The sequence below is a fragment of the Neofelis nebulosa genome, chromosome 17, assembly GCF_028018385.1.
Source record: "Neofelis nebulosa isolate mNeoNeb1 chromosome 17, mNeoNeb1.pri, whole genome shotgun sequence".
Classification (NCBI taxonomy): domain Eukaryota; kingdom Metazoa; phylum Chordata; class Mammalia; order Carnivora; family Felidae; genus Neofelis; species Neofelis nebulosa.
Window position 1 is genome coordinate 32,200,554 of NC_080798.1, and position 15,480 is coordinate 32,216,033.

The 15,480-nt window shown below is 50.5% G+C and overlaps 1 long non-coding RNA gene across 1 annotated transcript in view; it reads left to right on the plus strand.

Moving 5' to 3' along the window:
• Nucleotides 1-9,595: 9,595 nt before the first annotated feature.
• Nucleotides 9,596-15,480, plus strand: part of LOC131499161 (uncharacterized) — a 136,690-nt gene continuing 130,805 nt past the window's right edge. The window contains exons 1-2 of the long non-coding RNA XR_009255750.1: nucleotides 9,596-9,733; nucleotides 12,139-12,257. This is a non-coding gene — a long non-coding RNA (uncharacterized LOC131499161). The remainder of the gene's footprint in view (nucleotides 9,734-12,138; nucleotides 12,258-15,480) is intronic.

A 15,480-nucleotide genomic window follows, 5' to 3' on the forward strand; every position in this document is an offset into this window, starting at 1 on the left:
GAAATCAGGCTTATTCGTGACGCTGTAGATAGCGAAGGGCACGGGATTGCCAAGTCTGGTTTAGATGAACCGCCACCGGGGTGAGCAGGAGCGGGGGGGAGGTGGGTTTTGGTGATGTGAAGTCAACCACTATGATTGACTTCCGTCCTACCTCCAAGGGCTGTTGTAGAGGTCCACGTTTGAGTGTTTGGTGCGGGGCATGATACGTGGGGGGAAGGAAAGGAGAGGAGAAGAGGAGAAGGGGGAGGAAAAGGAGGAGGAGGAGGAGGAGGAGGAGGAGGAAAGGAAAGAGAAGATACACATTTTCTAGACTCCAGAAAGTCAGTGGCTATGGCCTGAAAGCCAAGGCTCCCTTTACTCCCTTGTGTGGCCTTTGCTCTGAGTGAGGTTTCCTCCACGAGGACTGGGGAGTGCGGGCAGGGGTTGGCTTGAAGGATCAAGGACAGTCTGCCATCCCAGATGTTTGGATTCCTGAGGGCAGGGCCTTGGCCACATGAGCCTCCACCCCAGCCCTGGCACCCCCAAAGTTCTCCGATAGACCATGCTCGCTTAGGCACCCCTCCTCTCGACAGGGGACTTTTGAATCAGACGTGCTTGGAATCCCGGCAACCTGAGGCTGCATGGAACTCCCCCAGGCCCCTTGCCTGTCCCCTTGCCACCCAGGCCACCCGTGCCTGTCCCCAGCACCCTGCTGAGCCATCTTGCTCAACCCTGGGGAATTTCTGGGCAATTTTGAAACAGCTGAGCAGAGCACGAGCTATGAGGCCTTGGGCAAATTATATCGCCTCTCTGAGCCTCTCTTTTCTTATCAGTAAAATGGGATAATAAAACCTGGGCTTCATGGGCCTGTTCTGAGGATGTGATGGGATCATGTGGGTGGACCACATGGCCTTGCAGGAAGAAGTTTCACGGCTGTGGCTCATTCATTTTTACGGAAGTGAAATTTACATCGCAAAATCAGCCATTTTATACTTAAAATTCAGCATCCTTTGGCGTATTCGCCTCTATGTAGCTCCCAAAACATTTTCATCACCCCTAAAGGGAACCCCATATCGATTAAGCAGTCACTCCGTAGCTCCCGCCCTACTCCGGTCCCTGGAAACTACTGATCTGCTTACTGTCCCTATGGATGTATTGATCCTGGATATTTTGTGTACGTGGAATTGTGCAGCATATGACCTTTTGTATCTGGCTTCGGTCACGTAGCATGACTCTCTGAGATTCATCAATGTTGTGTTGTAAATCAGTACGTCCTTCCTTTTCGTGGCCGAATAGCTCTCTGTTTAATGGCATATACCGCGTTCCAAAAACTCTCTGTCTGTCAATGGACATTTGGGTTGTTTTTGCCACGTGGCTATTGTGTGACCCATGTTGCTGGGAACATGTGTGTCCACACACTTGTTTGAGGTCCTCTTTTCAGTTCTTTCGGGTATTTACTTCAGAGCGGAATTTCTGGGTCCCACGGACCATCTCTGTTTAACTTGTCCAGGGACCACCGAACTTGGGGTCGCACCATATCATGTACCCCCCCACCCCGCCCCCAGCCGCGGGTGATGGTTCTAACTTTGCGCCGACACCTGTCATTTCCCATTTCCGGATTATAGCCGTTTTAGTGGGTACGACTTGCTGTCTTACGACTCTTTTTTCAGGGCTGGCATAAGGGAAGGGGGCTTGGGGGTCTGACGGGTCCCCATTCCTGACAAATGGCTTTGCAGCGATCAGGCACAGCCAGTGTTGCCGGTCCTTGAGTAGGGTCCACAAGTTCTCCTCACAGAGATTCTGGAAGGCAGGTGTGCGTCTCCCCACCCCCCACTCCTCCCTCACCCTACCAGAGCTGGGAAATCTGAGGCCAGTGGGGACCCCAGCACCCACACCGTTCTCCTACAGCTGTCTCCAGGGCACCAGGGAGGCGGCTGCAACCTCCTCAGGGCTTTATCTGTGTCCTGAGTTTCTCTGCTTGAGAACCGAGCCCAGCCTCGCCAGGGACACTTGTCTCGGTCTGGTCCCAGCTTTTGATGCGTGGGCTCCTTCCCTGCTGTGTAAAGGAACAACCTGTCACTTGGCTCCGCTCTGCTCTGGGGGCTGGGGTGGGGGGACAGGCTTTGGATTTTGTGGTCCCCAGCCCTCCCCTGTCCTGAGCCACTCCTACTATACCCTTGAAGACCAGGGCTCATTTAGGAGCCTCGTGGTGCCCAGGACGCCTTCCAGGCCTCTGGGCGACGTGGGTTGGGAAGTGGTGGCCTGGGTGAGGAGGCTTCATGCGCTTTCGGCAAGAGGCCCAGACCCACAGAGGTTTGAGATGGCTTTTCTCCTTGTGGGTCCCCAAGACGAGGCAAATCTGGGTTTTCCTAAACACGATCAACTATACTAGCTCTGAGCCACCCACATACCCCTTTTATCGGGGGACCTGCCCAGCGTGGCCGTGGTGGTCGTCCCCTTCCCCATTTCGGCACCCCTCCACCTCTCTTATCAATAGCCCACTCCATCCCGTCCCCGCTCCCGCCCCCATGACTCAAGCCCAGCCTTCACCTAAATTCCTGGGGGAGGTGAGATGGGACGGGGGCGGGTTCAGGGGAGGCACCAGGCATGTGTACCTTGTTTCCAAACGTCTGGGACCATCTCTCTCTTCTGCTTCTTCCAGACCCCTGGTCTTAGGTGTGGGTCCCTGGGAGCCTGCTCCCATTTGCGCTCCCCTCTGGGCACCGGGATCTATTAGAATGAGGTCCTTAGTCTCCCGTGCTGAGGTCATGGGCCTGCCTCACCTGTCATTAGTCCCAGTTTCCCTCTTTAAAAGCAACAACTCCCACCCCACCTTCGCTAGTTTAAAATTCTTTTTGCTCATGATGCTAGCAGTGCCCTTTAGGAAATGGACAAGCAAAAGCAGCCCAAGATATCCCCGATTCTCCCTCCCAGCGTTAACCATGTTCGCCTAACAATAACGGTAGCAAGAATCCCCCCTTTTGAGCATTTGTTCCGTATCAGACTTGGTGCCAAACACTTGACAGGTATCATTTTATTGTTTTTCCCGACAGCCCTATGAAGTAGGCATTTTTTTGCATTTTACAGATAAAGACGTGGGAGCACAGAGAGAGAGAGAGGTCATAAAACTTGCCCGGGGTCACATAACCTATAAGATCCAGACCCCAAACCCGTGGGGCTACCTGGGGAGCACACCCATCTTCCAAACCGTATTCAGAGACATATATTTATATAAGGCATTTTCGTGGAATCAGCTGTAGCTACTGCCTTGTGACTTGCTTCTGCTTCCCTCATTTAACAATAGATAATTAACAATTTTCCCCCCAACAGTCACTACATTGTCTTCTGCAATATTATTTTAAATGGCTGCTCCCAATGTCATTGTATGCATGTTCCAAGGTTTGTTTAACTAATCCCCTATTGTTGTGCACGTAGGTCCTTTCTAAAGTTTTTGTTATGATAAACAACAGACCTGGGCTTCTTTTTTTTTTTTTTTTTTTTTTTTTTTTTTTTTGCCCACATTCCCACAGTAATTTCCTTAAGGGTAAATTCCCAGAAGGCGAGGCTGGGAGGAGGCGCGGGCTTTTGTTTTCCAAATGTTTGTAACATCTTTGGATCAATTACACATAATTTGTAAACACAGGTTGTGCCATTGAGAGAGGCAAGGTTGACACCTTTCCCAACCTGTCGGGGCTTTGCCCAACCTAGAATTATAGGAGTTGTAAACAAGCCTTCTAATGGCCCCGGATTATCTGCGGCCATTGTCAGGTCATGTAGGGGCGGTAATTCATTGAACAGTTTTCAAATGTGCCCAAGTACACCTGGGTGGAACGGAAAACGGGCGGGGCTGCGGAGAGGAGGTGGGTGCGGTGGTTGGGGGAGCTCGTGGGCAGCGGGTGGTACTCGTGTTGGGGCTGGCTCTGAGCCTCCCATTCCAGCACCCTTTCTATCTGATGAGCAGCCCAGGGAGCTGTCCCAGGAGTGAGCTGCCCCCGGGGCTGCTTGGGGAAGACAGGGGTGGGGGGGGTGAGGGTGGAGGCTGTGCGGGCATGTGGAGGTAACAAGTCGTGCCCTGTTCCTACAAGGCCGTGGGTGCCATTTCAACACGGTTATTATCTTGCTTCAGCTGCCAAGAAACACCAGCTGGTGACGGCGAAACGCCCCTGAAGAATTTCTTCAGGGAAGTTATGCACCAACGAAACCGTCTCTCATGCCACGAATGTTGTGAGGTAGGAGGATTTTCTCTGTGTGGGGCGCCCTGCCCCTCGCTGTCCCTCCAGGCTCCCCTTACCGATCTGGTCACATTCTTCGGACGGCACTTGCTTGACCACATTACATGGCTTCCAGGCCACCTGCTCTCCCAGCAGCCCAGAGAAGCTGTGGGGTGGGGACTTTGTGGGTCCACGCAGCATATCAGTTGGGCAGAACCAGTCTGGACTTCAATCTGGGTGTTCGAGGAGAGGTATCGCCCAATTTCCTACGCAAGCAGGGCAAATGGAGTCAAGGAGACAGTCTCGGCCCGTGAGGGGCTGATCCTCAAACAGGGCAACAAGCGTCATGGCCTGGGACAGCCTCCCTCAGGTGGAGGTCAGCATGGCAGGCCACATCTTGTCAGCCTCCGTGGGTAAGGACTGAACAAAGCGAGTAGCTTGGTGGGGGCTGTCCCTTCCGGACAGCCCCTTCACCAAGTCACAATTCTCCAAGGGCACTCGGCTTCGGGGTCTTTCTTGCGCATGTATCCTTTCCTCCTATACCCACCCGCCAACTTTGCCAGCCCTACGGTGAACATGTAGTCATCTTTCAAACGTCAGCGTGACATCAATCTTCAGGCCCCACTTACCGAGCAGGGGCTATGGATCAGGCACCTGCCTTAAACACTTGTCGTGTATCATTTAATTCTTCCTGTAGCTCCGCGAGGTAGATGCTGCTGTCTTTTCTCTATTACCGATGGGTAAAAGGTGGGGGGGGGGGGTAGTTTAAGCCACTTACTTGCTTCACCCCATCAGACAAGTTGCTATTTAAAACCTAGATTGGTGTGGCCCCTGCGTTGGGTTTCTTGACAAAAGCAGGCTCATGCTTCTCTCTGAAGCTTTTCCTCACTCATGTCTCCGGGCTCCTAGCTGTGCCCGCCTGAACATCATTCTAGAGCTTCCACGCCTGTGTAATTGTTCTTTTTTTTTGTTTTGTTTTGTTTTTTTACGTTTATCTGTCCTGCGGGAAGGGGTCAGGGATTACGTGTGCCTCGTGTCTGTAGCCCAGCGTCTGGCTCGGAGCCCAGCATGCAATAGACACTTACTAAATAGTCAAGGGAAGAATAAGTCTTAAAATGGTTGGGGTGCCTGCCTGGCTCAGCTGGTAGGGCATGTGAAACTTGATCTCAGGGTGGTGAGTTCGAAACCCACGGTGAGTGTGGAGATCACTTAAAAATAAAATCTTAACAAAAATTGTAATAACTCAGCTGGATGTCTGCGTTTCTGCAGACTTTATCTTGTCCCGGAACTCTCAGAAAATAGAGTAAATTTAAGGGACACATAAACTCTCAGGCGGGACTGAGTTAACACCAAGGGTTTTTTTTTTTTTCCCCTTGTTGAAAAACTCTTCTTGACAAAAGTGTTTTTCTCACTTGATATTTCTCCTTTAGATTTTCGTGGCATTCTGGAACATTACCTGTTTCTCATTTGTGATCTTTCCTGATCTTCACATCTGACCTGGGAGGCGGGTTAATCAGGTGTAAGAATTGTCTATCCTAGAGGCGCCTGGGTGGCTCAGTCGGTTAAGGGTCTGACTTCGGCTCAGGTCATGATCTCGAGGTCTGGTCCGTGAGTTTGAGCCCCACATCCGGGTCTGTGCTGATAGGTCAGAGCCTGGAGCCTGCTTCAGAGTCTGGGTTTCCCCCGGTCTTTCTGCTCTTCCCCACTCCAGCTCTGTCTCTCTCTGTCTCTCAAAAATGCATAAACGTAAAAAAAAAAACAAAACTCTGTTTTATAAATGAGACTTGTTGATGATTGGAGCCTCTTTTCCAAGGCTGAAGTATGGCAAGAACTAACAGACTTAGTGGGGGCTTAGGGACACTTCTCCTCCAATCAGACCCTGTCTCTGGGTGCTGGAGATGTCAGCAGGGGCTGGCCAGGTTCAATGTTTCTCTTTCGGATGCTCAGTGGTGGCCTGAAAAGATTGGCACGGTCAACCTTCCTTTCTGGGGGCTGGAGCCCTTTCTGCTTGTGAACATCCTTTCTCTCATTTGGCTGAACCCCATCTGGGAACATCAGCCTTGGGCTTGGAGCCTCCATGGATCCCTGTTGGTCCATCCGACACCATTTTCCAAGTCCAGAAACAACGCATGCCAATATGGCACCCACCTATGTTGAGTCTCACCCTCATCAGACCGCAGTTCTGTTGTACTCGAGGCAAGTGGGCCGTCATTAGAGTTGTCCTCTTGTCCCCCAACCCTTCCCACAACATCAGACCTTCACAGACTTTATAGGATAGGAGAGCTTTACACAAGCCTGAAGGCTGAGGGTTTGGGGCAGTGGAGTCTCGGAGAGGAGGACGAGTGGGTCTGTTGGGAAGTACAGAATCTTTAGCCACGGGAATGTGGGACTTGGGCTTTTTTTTTTTTAACCCCCTGGCTGGAGAATAAAAGGTAAAAGATAATGCCAGGCACCTGGCACCTGGGTGGCTCCATCGGTGAAGCATCCGACTCTTGATTTTGGCCCAGGTCACCATCTCACGGTTGGCGAGTTCAAGCTCCACGTTGAGCTCTGTGCCATCAGCTTCCTTCCCTCTCTCTCTCTCTCTCTCTCAAAATAAATAAATAACTTAAAAAAAAACAAAACAGGTAAAGATAATGCATCTAACAGGAAGGAGGAATGTGTTACTTAGAAGCATTCGGGTCACCCAAGGAGGATAGGCCTGTTAACTGGCTTCCTAAATAGGTGATCTGGTTGAGGACTCTCTGGCATTTCCATCCCAGCTTTTTTGCTTGGAAGAAAATTCCACCTGGTTGCCTCCTTCACCACAGCGTGATTCGCTAGAATAATTACGAAAAGCAAAGGAACTGATCCTAACCCCCCCTGGCGACTCTCCCAAGCAGGTGTGCTGGCTCTGATGGGGGCAAGGGTTGTGACAAAAGTCACCTCCACTGGCACCGGTGGCTGCTTTGCGCTCCTCTTCTCCTTCCTGGAATCACGCAGTCAGGCAAAAGCTGGTGGGTGACAGGACACCGCTGGGGCCTCCGGTGTCCTTCCCAAGGACATGCCCAGTGTCTGCCATGGCTGCCTTGTCAGGCAGCGAACTCAGGGAAGAGGCGAGCAGAGGGAGAGACGTTGGCTGCCAGCAGCAAGCCCTTGGCAGCAGGGTCTGCCGGAGGCCGGCAGGGCTTCAGCGTGTGGCTCCTGTCGTCTGGAGGGGGACTGGGAGTCTGGGCCGTTGCCCCCGGAGACAGGGAGCCAACGGATCAGCCGCAGCTTCTCCAGCCAAGTATTGATTCGCTTATGGCAGCCGGGGAGGGAGGCTTTGTCTGTGCCTTCAGATAGAATTCACTTCTCATCATACAATTTACCCTTTCGAAATATACCATTCAGTGGCCTTAATGTATTCAGAAGGTCCTTCAAATATCACCGCTAATTCCCTAATCCCCCAAAGAATTTTCATCATCCCCCAAAGAATCCCCCGGCCCATTACCTGTCACTTTCTAGTTCCTCCTCCCCTCAGCCCGCGTCCACCACTAATTTACGTGCTGTCTCCACGGATTTGTCTACCCTGAATGTTTCACGTAGCTGGAATCCTCCATTATGTGACCTCTTGTGTCTGGCGTCTTTCAACCTGGCACCGTGTTGTTCCAGGTTCATCCGTGTCTCAGCACGCCTCAGTCTTCCCGCCTTTCCAGTTGACGGATATTTGGATTGTTTGGGACCCTTATGAATAATGTTGCCATTAGCATTTATGTCGATGTTTTTAAGTGACACAGGCTTTCGATCCCCCCCTGGGTGTGTACCTAGGTGTGACATCACAGGATGACCTTTTTCCATTCCCGCCAGCAACGAGTGAGGGTTCCAGTGTGTCCCCAGCCTCGCCAACACTTGTTACTGTCCGTCTTTTTTATTACACCCATTGCAGTGGAGGTCTGGGGGGTCTGGGCAGGCAAGGACATGCTTGTGACTGGGAAGATCTCAGCGTGAATGGAGGGAGGAAGAACTGGGATGTTGGGAAGGTCTCAGGTAACATCCCTAGGAGGTCTGGGGACTTGTCCCAGGCGAAGGTGAGGCCAGCTGGTTTTATTTATTTATTTATTTTTATTAGAATTTTTTTTTTTACGTTTATTTATTTTTGAGACAGAGAGAGACAGAGCATGAAGCGGGGGGAGAGTCAGAGAGAGAGGGAGACACAGAATCTGAAACAGGCTCCAGGCTCTGAGCTGTCAGCACAGAGCCCGATGCGGGGCTTGAACTCACGGACCGCGAGATCATGACCTGAGCCTAAGTCGGACGCCCAACCGACTGAGCCACCCAGGCGCCCCAAGGCCAGCTGATTGAAAGCACCATGGGCAGTTTACTTACTGGCTTGTAACACCAGCACTGAGACGGTGGGGGGGGGGGGGGGGGCTCAAAACTATTGGATATACGAGTGACTGAATTAATGAATGAAAGCCCCAGCCCTCGGGGACCCAGGGAGCGTGGAGGGACTTGGCGACAGGCCTCTAACCTGTACGCTCCACGAAAGAATGACTCCCCTTAGTGTCACGCCCTCAGTCTTTTCATAGATGGGGGATGGTCAGCTATCCTCTCTCTTACAAACAAGGCGGAGGGGCTGGTGAGGAATGGGCGTGAAAGGGCCAGGGCTTGCACTGCAGCAGCGGCAGGCTGTGAACAGCGGCTTAAACAACCCTGAGGACGGCAGTTCCGGACAGGCTTCAGCACCCGTGGAGCCTTTCTCCTGTCGAACCCGACTTCCCAAATCCGTGTTCCACAAATCGTTCAGCTTCAGATCCCTCTCTGCAGACGCTGCCAGCTAGCCGTCTGTTGCCGGTGGCTGTGTGGGTGCAGGAGGGGAGGCAGAGTTGAAAGCCCGCAGGGGCTGTGCTTCCTCAAGCCTGGCACTGAGAAGGGAGACGGTGGCGAGAAGGCCACTTTCTGTGAGATTGGCAGAGCACTCAGCGTAATCACCATAATCACCGTCATCATCCTTCCAGTTACAAAATATTTTATGTATGCCAGATTCTTCCCAGGGTGCTCCATATAATCTGGTGACTGCCCTTGATTGTCTCCTCGGACGTCACCTTTCTCCTTCCTCCTGTCTACGGGCGACCACAGGACGGTGAACGATGGGCAGAGCCACACACAGACACCTCATAACCTTTTCCCAAGTGTTTGTCTTCCCGGCATCCCTTGCAGCTAGGCGGATCTAGCTCTGGCCAATGGGGTGTCAGGGAAAATTTGACGGGCAGCAAGGGCGGTCACGTGATCCAGCTCTGGACAGTGGGGTGTCACGGAAAGTTTGACGGGCAGCAAGGGCGGTCACGTGACCCAGCTCTGGCCAATGGGGTGTCAGGGAAAGTTTGACGGGCAGCAAGGGCGGTCACGTGACCCAGCTCTGGCCAATGAGGTGTAAAGGGGATGTGTGCTGCGTGCTGTCTTTAAGAGGAGGATGTGCGGCCTTCAGTCCTGAGAGTTCTGCCCGGATGGCAGCGGCAGCCGCCTTGTGACCGTAAAGGGAAAGAAAGCCAGGTGGATTGTAGAGCCCTTGAGCTGATCAGGTAACTGTCGACTCCTGATGTCTTGTTGGGCGAGAAAAATACACCCTTCTTTCTTTAAGTCACAGTAAATGGGTTTTGCTGTTCCTTGCAGCCAAAAAGCATAATAGACACGGATATTTTTTGTGATTAATCCTCGTAATCACCATAAGGGGGAGGTATACTTCTTTTTTTTTTTTTAATTTTTTTAAATATTTATTTCTGAGACAGACAGAGACAGAGCATGAGTGGGGGAGGGGCAGAGAGAGAAAGGGAGACACAGAATCTGAACCAGGCTCCAGGCTCTGAGCGGTCAGCACAGAGCCCGACGCGGGGCTCAAACTCACAAACCGTGAGATCATGACCTGAGCTGAAGTCGGTCATTTAACCGACTGAGCCACCCAGGTGCCCCCGAGGTATACTTATTTCCATTTCACAGATGGGGTGGGGGGAGCGATCAGCTATTCTCTTTCCTGTGAACAAAGCAAAGAGCTGGGGGAGGCATGGGTGGGAAGGGGCCAGGGCTCGTGTTGCAGAAGCAGCAGGCTGTGAATCATGGTTTAAAACAACCCCGAGCACAACAGTTCCAGAAAGGCTTGAGGAATTGATGTGAGAGAGGCTAAAGAGACTGGTCCAAAGTCACTTAACCAGAATAAACTAGCGAGTCAGAATTTGAACTGAGGTCTGTTTGTCTCCAAAGTTCTTGCTAGTTTCGTCCTTCAGAACCTGTCGACTGTAGCCCCGGAGCGGGAAAGAATGTGAGCGATGGCCAGATAGATTTTGGCAGAAAGGGAAAACATATCGTGGCCTTCTTCACCCCAGAATGTGTCCCAAGTCTCCCAAGCTCCTGGTTTTTTCTTCCCTCGTGGTATCAGAGTGTCTGGTCCCTTCCATGAGGCAGGGCCACAGCTATCTCCTGGAGATGGACAATATATGGGAAAGCGTGCAGGGCTTGGGTCAAAAGGCTTGGGGCCAAATCCCAGCTCTGCCACTTATTAGCGATGTGACCTTGAGTAGGTGGCCCAACCTACTGTGAGCTTCGATTCCTCATTTGTAAGATGTACGTGAATTCACCTGGACAGAAAAACCAGGTGAAGTTATCTCGAGCCAAAAGGGGTGCTTACTGGCTTTTATTTGCTGAAAAATTCAGTGGGTGGACTTGACCTTGGTCCCTGAGGCAGAGGTGTTAGTCGAAAGAGAAAACATGGCCCCATCCTTCCAAGTTCCACTGCCCACCTACATCTCACCTGGTGGTTGCTTTTCCTGCTTCCCACCGATTCATGTCCTGCCATTTTACCGGCCCCCTGGAAGGAACATGCGTGTTATCTGGGGCCACTGGCAACCCAGTTCTACAATGAACACCAGGGTCTTTGATTAGCTGGGTCACATGACCTCTCTGGGAGCTGGAGGTGGAGTTAGTCCCACCAGAACCTTCCTCTGAAAGTGGGGATGGCTGGGGCGCCTGGGTGGCTCAGTCGGTTAAGCGGCCGACTTCGGCTCAGGTCATGATCTCGTGGTCCGTGAGTTCAAGCCCCGCGTCAGGCTCTTTGCTGACAGCTCAGAGCCTGGAGCCTGTTTCAGATTCTGTGTCTCCCTCTCTCTGACCCTCCCCCGTTCATGCTCTGTCTCTCTCTGTCTCAAAAATAAATAAACGTTAAAAAAAAATTAAAAAAAAATTGTTTGAAAGTGGGGATGGTTTGGTTTCTCATGAAAAGAAGGAGGGTCCTGTATCCACAAGCGGGGAATAGATGTTGGCATGAAAAACCCCCAAAGACGCCCCCTCCCACACGTCAGGGAGCAGTTTTGAGCATTCAATAAGAGAGATGTTCTGTGCAGGTGCCCAGCCCGGCCACCGACCCCGGGGGACTCTTGCTAAATGCCAGCCGGCTTTTTCCCAGGACTTGGCCAGGTCCTTCCTGATGCCCTTGGCCTGTCCATCCACGTCAGCGGGCACATTTGGGGGAACAGGCCCAACTCCACTGCAGCCCCTATCCATCACCCCAGGCTTTGTCCCTGTACCCAACATGACAATTACCATGTGGCTCGAGATGACACTCTAATCCTATTACTCATTCATCAACTAGCGACTGAGAACATGAGCTGGCTCGAACACTGCCAAGGAAGCTGGGAGAAGCCTTCTCCACCACTGTGAAACTAGGCTTAGCTCAAGCACAATAGGTGTGTAATTTAAGGTTTTGTTGAGCCGAAATCCAATCACATACTTGACTGGTGGATCACAGAGACTCACAGGCTAAGAGAATGAGATAATCCAACCTCACACAAACACTGGGATTCGGCTTTGACTTAATGACAAATGTGTGACCAACCTTACACTGTTTCATTCTTTCCCCCTCTCTTTTTTTGTTTCAATGTATTTCCACCTCCTTCCTCCCTCTCCTTCCTTCTCTCCCCTCCTCTGTACTATCCAGAGACGGGATGGGACTCAGCAAAGTCCTAGAGCCAGAAAACAAAGGTAGAGAAGCAGGTGAACACCAGGTGAGATGCACTCACGTCCGTTGTCTGCGTTTGATTGCGTGACGTCGTGGAGGTGAGAGATGGCTTCTGGGGGTGGATCCATTCGAATTCCTAGCGGTCTCAGTTCTTCTGTTCCAAGAATGGCTTAGAGCAAGAAAGAGCAGCAGGCAAGACACAAGGTCATGCTCATGAACTGTTCCCTCTCTTCATCCAGTGCTTTCTGTCCAGTGAGGGCTGCTCAGTGGGGGTGGGGAAAGGTTGCAAGAAGAAATACGTATATGGTTTTGGACCCCCGTTAAGTGATAGTGTAGCTGTTTACGTAGTTAGAGATAACAGCATAGATGAGCCCACTCAACTTTATGAGTTCACTGGACTTACATTTATTCACTCCACAAACATTTATGGGATGGCCACCGTGTGCCGTGAACTCTGGCAGGCACTGCCTGATGCTCTGGTGGATGGAAGCATTAAACCAACGGACAGTAGAGAGTAGGTAACTAGGAATAGTGGAGAGTGCTGTTTTGGAAATGGAAAGGGGGCAGCAGGAGAGAATGAATTGGGACGATCTCTTGGAGAAGGGGACGTGTGTGCTGAGACCTGAATGGCGACAAAGAGCCATTTATTTCAAGATGGGGGGGGAACCTTCGGAGTCCACGGGCAGGCCCCAGATGGTGAGCCAGAAGTCCCGGGTTCAAGCTCTGCCCTCCAGGTAGGTGCACTGTTTCCCAGGCAAGCCATTCATCCTTCGGAGTCCTGATCCTTAACCCGCTGTGCTAACTTTGCCAAGTCTCTGTGACATCTCACCGTGATCACAGTGTGTCACTTTGAAGAGTGACGAGAAGAATGCAATTCGCAAGGGCGATTATTAGATTCATGGGCAAATTGGGTGTGGGTGTGTAGGGAGTGTTGTCCCCACAAATGGAAGTGGCCTGGGACTGGTCTGTGGAATGGATTGCCATTACATTTTCCTTCTTGAAGCTTCTGCATATGTCTGCCCTTAGCTGGCGTTTTCCAGATCAATGCTTTCTATTGGTAGAGAGCTAACTTGGGCTTTCAACTGAGAATCCTGGGGTAGTAGCCTCTCGAAATAATTTGCAATGAACTTGACTCTCATCACTCCTGCTCTGGCTCAACAGAGGATGGGTTTTGGAGCCAACGTTATTTTCGCATTAATTATGTGCCAAATACTTGACTTACATTATCTCATTTCAGCTTTACCCAAACCCTATTTCTAAGACAAGGAAATCAAGGCTCTTAGAAGTCAGATGACTTACTTCAGGCAATACAATTAAGACTGTGGCAGAGCTGAGATTCGAATAGTTCCACTACTGGTAATTACTGTTACCAGCACTAATAATGATAGCTTCCACTTATTCAGTGATCATGATGTGCCATGATTGTATCGTTGTTGATAAGTCAGTTATTGTTCCAGTTGCTGGGACTTAGTAGGTAATATTCCTTTTATTTCCAGACGTTTTTAAGACCTTCTCTTTGTCGTTGGTGTTCTTTCACTAATATATGTCCAGGCACGGATGTTTATTTATTTATATGGGTTGGGACTTTGGAATATGCGGTGTTAAACAGGTGAGGAACTGTTTTCATTTCCACAGAATTTACATGTTGAGACCTAATGCGATGGTACTAAGAGGTGGGGTTTTTAGGAGGCAATTAGACCATGAGGGTGGGAGCCCTCACAAATAGGGCTACCAATCCTACAAGAGACCCCAGAGAGATCCCTCACCACTTCCTCCATGTGAGGCCACAGCGAGAAGACAGAGGTCTAGGAACCAGGAAGTGAGCTCTTCCCAGACACAGAATCTGCCAGCAACTTGATCTTGGACTTCTGCCTCCAGAACTGTGAGCAACACGTGTTTGTTGATAAGCCCCCCAGTCTCTGATGTTGTGTTATGACAGCCCAGACAGACTAAGACATGGGGATCGGTGACTTCCATTAATTCTGGCAAATTCTCAACTGCTCCTGTATGAATATTGTCTCCCCACTACTTTCTCATCCTTTCTTACTGGAACTCAGATTAGATACATGCTAGACCTTTTCCCTCTCTTCTCCCTGGTTTTTAAGTCTCCTCTTCCAAATTTCCCACTTCCGTTTCTCACTGTCCCGCGGCCTGAATAATTCCTTCAGACCTGTTGTCCAGTTCACTAATTTCCCCTCACGCCACGTCTAATTTCTTTAAGTGACTCCTTTCCTTGTTTAAATAGAAGTATAGCTTATAGAGAGAAGTGCAGAAATCATAGGTTTATAGCCTGATGAATTTTCACAGAGTGAATATCATACTTGACCACCAGCCAGGTGAATAACCAGAGCATGACCAGCACCCCCGAGGCTCCTCCCTCCCTTCCTGTCTCCCCACCTTCTTCTCCACAGAAACCACTCTTTGACTTCTACCATCATGGATGGCTTTGGTTGTTTTAAACTTCCCCTAAATGGAATAACACAACATGAACCCTTTTGTGGCTGACTTCTTTTACTCCGTCATAAGGCTTTGAGATGTAGTCGTGTGTCTGTCTACTTTTAAAAGTTTCATTTCATTCTAAAAACATACTAGACATGCTTGGCTTCGCGTTCTGTTTCTGTTTGTTCATATGTGTACAGATTCGCAGGTCTTAATCTCATGGTGGTTTGCTTCCTTGTGATTTTGTGGGGTTTTCTTACGAAGTCATGTCATCTAGATCTTTTACCTGTAGGAATGGTTTGAAGCCTAGTATGTCAGGCATTACTCTAGAGAAAATTTGCATTTGCTTTTGCCAGACTTCCTGATTAGCTACCAACAGGGGACCACTTTAAAAAAAAAATAGTTGGGCGCCTGGGTGGTTCAGTCGGTTAAGCGTCCGACTTCAGCTCAGGTCTCGATCTGGCGATTCCTAAGTTCGAGCTCCATATCAGGCTCTGCGCTGACAGCGCAGAGCCTGGAGCCTGCTTTGGATTCTGAGCCTCCTTCTCTCTCTGCACCTTTCCCTCCCCTCTCAAAAATAAATAAATATTAAAAAAACAAGAAAAAATAGTTGGCACAGGGGTTTTTGTGCCATACGTATTGATTTGGCGAATGGATTCTGGGCCCAGACCCACGTTAGGCTCACGACTAAGCTCCCGGGGGAGTCTGGTAAAAGCTCCGTGGTCTCTCCTCTGTGGGGTAGCAGCAAGGTACTGCTCCTGTTTTTGGTAACAGCTTTATTGAGATATGAGGTGATATTTGTTTACCCTAATTCGCTCACCGAGGGAGTCACCTTCTGGGGGTCACCAATCTAAACAGCCGCCTTGCTTAGGTCCCAAGCCT